This window comes from Cebus imitator, unplaced genomic scaffold, assembly GCF_001604975.1.
Source record: "Cebus imitator isolate Cc_AM_T3 unplaced genomic scaffold, Cebus_imitator-1.0 Scaffold145, whole genome shotgun sequence".
Lineage (NCBI taxonomy): Eukaryota > Metazoa > Chordata > Mammalia > Primates > Cebidae > Cebus > Cebus imitator.
The window spans coordinates 3,854,778-3,859,916 of NW_016107460.1; the positions used below are offsets into that span (position 1 = coordinate 3,854,778).

Below are 5,139 nucleotides of genomic sequence, written 5' to 3' on the forward strand. Positions count from 1 at the left end.
AAAAAAAAAAAAAATCTATCAAAAAAAAAAAAAAAAAAAAAAAGAAACAAAAATTTAAAAAGTAGCTGGGCATGGTGGTGCATGTCTGTAGTCCTAATTACTTAGGAGGCTGGCATGGAGGACCGCTTGAGCAACGGAGGCCAAGGCTGCAGTGAGCCCTGTTTGTGCCACTGAACGCCAGCCTGGGGAACAGAGCAAGACCTTGCCTATAAACATTTTTTAAAAGCAAAAAAAAAAAAAAGGCCTAAACAGGAAGCCGATTGCAAACAAAGGCCCCTCCGTGCTGCTACACCGGGATGCAGGTTCTCTGCTGGATCACTGCCCAGCACCCCGCAGGACAGATGGACCCATTCTGCCAAGAAGCACGTGGGTTGGGCTACTAGGAGCACCCTCGTCCGCGTCTACGTGCAGGAGTGGAACTGCCCAGTCCTGGGACGCGTGCGCTTAGCCCCGGCCGTCACACCGACCCATGCCCCCAAGGCCCTGCCTCAACTGGACTCGGTCTGGGTGACTGTCCGGTCCCTCCATTCCCTCCCCTCCCGCGGACTTTACTACCACGGACCGTCCTTGCCCGCAGCATCCTTGACCCCACAGCTCCAGGGCCACGAGAGGAGGCAACACCTCCTCTTCCTCCCACAAAAGCGCCTGCATCTGCATTGATGGCTGTGGTTCCTGATGCTAGCTGCTTATTCTTTTTTTCTTTGTTGAGAAGGAGTCTCACTCTTATTGCCCAGGCTGGAGTGCAGCGACGCGATCTCAGCTGACCGTAACCTCTGCCTCCCGGGTTCAAGCGATTCTCCTGCCTCAGCCTTCTGAGTAGCTGGGATTGTGGGCACCCGCCACCATGCCTGGCTAATTTTTGTACTGTTAATAGAGGCAGGGTTTCGCCATGTTGGCCAGGCTGGTCTCGAACTCCTGACCTTGTGATCCGCCCTCCTCGGCCTCTCACAGTGCTGGGATTACAGGCATGTGCCACTGTGCCTGACTGGGTGTGACCTTTCAAAGGTCATGCAGGTGACAGGGAGCAACAAAATACAAGAAAATTAATAAAGCATGTCACTGAAGCTGACCTGGTCACAGAGGGCCAAGTCTCTTCACTGCTTCTCACAACCATCGTGGAGGTGGGTGTTCAATGCAGCATTTTTTGTTAGTAGCAAAACAAGACAATGCAAATTCCGAAAGAATTACAACCTAAGTGCCTGTCAACAAGAGAAACAAATATAATTTATTCACGGAGCGGAAGCTACGATGGAAATGAAGGGGCTCAGCCCCAGTGCCAACAGGGTGGACCCCAGGCCCACCGGGGCAGGGGAAATGCGCTGGCAGGTGCGCGGGGAGCTCGACGTCGCGTGCAGAAAAACAAGTTTGAAGGTGCTTGAGAGTGAAAGGCGGGTAATTCGAGCCCCCGGATCCTCGACTCGGGGATGGGCCCAGGGAAAAGCCACATCACCTTCAGGTGCCAGAACCCAGGTGAGAAGGCCCAGGGTCCTTCCTAAGTTGTTCTGAGAATTCAAGATTTACACGGGATGGGGGAAAATAATTCCACCCAAAGTGCTGTGAATGGCCGGGTGCAGTGGTCACGGCTGTAATCCCAGCACTTCGGGAGGCGGAGGCGGGTGGGTTATGAGGTCAAGAGATCGTGACCATCCTGGCCAACATGGTGACACTCTGTCTCTACTAAAAATACAAAAATTAGCTGAGTGTGGTGGTGGGCGCCTGTAGTCCCAGCTACTTGAGAGGCTGAGGCAGCAGAATCGCTTGAACCCAGAAGGCAGAGGTTGCAGTGAGCCGAAATCACTCCACTGCACTCCAGCCTGGTGACAGAGTGGGACTCTCGTCTCAAAAAAAAGAAAAAATTTATATTTGGGCAGGGGCCATGGCCCACACCTAGAATCCCACCACTTTGGGAGGCTGAGGATGGAGAACTGCTTGTTGTCCATTCACATTCGGAGCAGGCCCAGGAGACCCATGGGCAGCAGGGTGGGCACTCAGCCGTCGTGAGACGCTTGCCCCAGTGCACCGTCTTTTCAAGGCCACTGATGTCTCCACAGACAGCCCCCCGCCCGTCCTTTGGCACTTAACGTGCCTTGTCCACCTTCGTGTGCTGACACTCACATCACCGACACTTGGGCGAAGCCACCTAACGCAGTCTGGCTATAAGCAAAACGGCTTGTGGGATTCACAGACAACCCCACTGAAAGTGAGAGAGAGGACGGCTGTGAGCTCAGGGCTCAGGGAGAGAGAGAGAGGAAGGCTGTGAGCTCAGGGCTCACGGAGAGAGAGAGACGACGGCTGTGAGCTCAGGGCTCATGGACAGCAAGGGCGGCTGTGAGCTCGGGGCAGCGTTTCTGCTGAACACATTCGGCTTTCCTACCATGATAAAGTCAGAAAATCACAACTCATCCACAGTAAATGGGAACCAGCCGCACCCAAGGGGGCCTTGAAAATCACTAACAGGACAGGAGAAGCAAAACCTCACCAGGGCCTCCTGCCTCACGGAGGGCGGGCAGGCGGCTCCACGGAAGCTCCAACTCAATCCAACCGGACCCCGGACGCTGCAGCTGTGAGGGGTTTCGGTGCTCGTGAGACGTAGGGAGGCTCGTAGGACCACCCTCCCAACAGGAAGAGAGGGGAGCTGGAGGTGGGGCTGGGCCACCCAGCCTGGAGTGGCCAGGCAGATCCAGGGGCCTGCAGGGGACCCAGCTGTGGGCAGACAGAGAAACAAGTCCTCTCTGGGCAGAAACGTCCGCAAGTCAGGCCTGAGAACGTTTACAAATGAAGATCAATAATGAAGACAGAAGATCAAAGGTCACCAGTCTGACTGGTGGCAGTGGGGGAGGAGCAGTGACCTGGAAGCTCCCAGGAGGCCGTCAGCCCTGGGCAGAGGCTCTCAGGCAGAAGCAACACATCCAGTAGACAGAAAAGTCACCCAACCAGCAGGAATAGCCCCGCAGGGGTGGACAAAACCAGACAGGAACAGCCCCTGCGGCATGAACGAAACCAAACAGATATCCAGAGAGGAAACAGGACCTGCCATGAAAGTCCAGGATGGCCGTGTGTCCTCCCCAGTGACTTCCTCGCAAGATGTCGGCCGATTACGAAGCGGGAAGGCGTAACTTCACTGTGGAGACGCTGGCAGACGCTGCCTTCACCAGGGGCCAAAGTCACCAGACAGGAGACACAGCAACTTCCTGCTCTCCCTGGCCTACTGCTGGGGGAGCTCCATCACCACTGACCACTGGGCCTTTCTTGCCCCAAATGTGTAACACATCGAATCGTGAGCAGACGCCAGGCAAATCCAAAAGGATGCAGACCACGAAAGCCAGGACTAGAGCCCACGGCGCAGGACAGCTGGACGCCACATGGGACCCCGGGCGGCTCACACCACAGAGGGGGTGGGAGCAGATCGGCCCTGAACATGGCCTGTGACTGTCGCCAGGGCCTTATGACGTCAGCGAGTGGAACCGAGGTTCCGTGAGGTCCCAGCATCAGGGAAAGCAGAGAGAAGCGCCTATGGGTGAGCTTCCACAGCTCTTCTGTAAGTCTAAAAAGTTTCTCAAAACAAAAAGTCTGAACATTTTTTGGCCGGGTGTGGTGGTTCATGCTAGTAGTCCCAACACTTTGGGAGGCCGAGGCAGGAGGACTGCTTGAGCCCAGGAGTTTGATACCAGCCTGAGTAACAAAATAGAACCTCATCTATCCAAAAAAAAAAAAAAAAAAAAAAAAGACAAAAATTAGGCCTGGGCGTGGTGGTGTGCCCAGGACCTCTGGTCCAGCTGAGGGGGGAGGACCGCTCAAGTCTGAGAGAATGAGGATGCAATGAGCCATGATCTCACCACTGCACTCCAGCCTGGGTGACACAGCCAGACCCTGCCTCAGAAAAAAAAAAGAAACACAGGAAGGATACACCTAAGAATAACGAGACTCTTCAGTGAGTGGGGAGGGGCTCGGCGGGAGTGGAGTGAGGCGGTCGGCTGCAGGTCTGGCTTCTTGAACCATGAACGCATGTCACTTGCAACAATTAAATCAACTAGGGTCTCTGAAATGGAACACAAACAGGAATACATGGACCACACCACAGATCAAATGAACAACACATTCACACTGCGGGGAGCAGCAGAGCAAGCCTGGGAAACTCAGGTGCATGGATGCTGGATGTGGGTGCACAGGTGACAGACACAAGCGCTCCAGACACACACACGGGGCTCCAGACACAAGGGATCCAGACACACACGGGGCTCCAGACACAAGGGATCCAGACACACACGGGGCTCCAGACACAAGGGATCCAGACACACACGGGGCTCCAGACACACACGGAGCCCCAGACACAAGGGATCCAGACACACACGGAGCTCCAGACACACATGGAGCCCCAGACACAAGCGCTCCAGACACACACGGGGCNGGAGCCCCAGACACAAGGGATCCAGACACACACGGAGCTCCAGACACACATGGAGCCCCAGACACACATGGGGCTCCAGACACAAGGGATCCAGACACACATGGAGCCCCAGACACACACGAAGCCCCAGACACACACAGAGCCCCAGACACAAGGGATCCAGACACACACGGAGACCCAGACACAAGGGATCCAGACACACATGGAGCCCGAGACACACACGGGGCTCCAGACACACACGGAGCTCCAGACGGCGCCCACAGTGCCCTCACCTTGGTTTCTAAATATCATTCCCCACTAAAGGGGCTGGGTGCAGTGACCCACACCTGTAATCCCAGCACTTTAGGAAGATAAGGCAGGTGGATTACCTGAGTTCAGAAGTTCGAGACTAGCCTGGGCAACATGGCGAAATCCCATCTCTACTAAAAATACAAAAATTACCTGGGTATCGTGGAAGGTACCTGTAATCCCAGCCACTCAGGACAGTGAGACACAAGAATCACTTGAACCCAGGGGGGCAGAGGTTGCAGTGAGCTGAGACTGTGCCACTGCACTCCAGCCTGGGCGACAGAGCAAGACTCTGTCTAAAAAATAAAACAAAACAAAAAATAATAACAAATCTCGCCGGGCGCGGTGGCTCAAGCCTGTAATCCCAGCACTTTGGGAGGCCGAGGCGGGTGGATCACGAGATCAAGAGATCGAGACCATCCTGGTCAGCACGGTGAAACCCC

At 55.0% G+C, this 5,139-nt stretch overlaps 1 protein-coding gene across 2 annotated transcripts in view; it reads right to left on the bottom strand.

The window, feature by feature from the left end:
* LOC108313946 (solute carrier family 35 member E2B) overlaps positions 1-5,139 on the bottom strand; it is a 30,929-nt gene that overhangs the window by 20,864 nt on the left and 4,926 nt on the right. The window contains exon 1 of one of the 2 annotated variants that reach the window (XM_017542612.2): positions 2,480-2,767. The exons of the other annotated variant lie outside the window; for it this stretch is intronic. The gene's annotated coding sequence lies outside the window, so the exon portion shown is untranslated. Of the gene's footprint in view, positions 1-2,479; positions 2,768-5,139 lie in introns of those variants that run through there. 2 annotated transcript variants of the gene reach the window in all.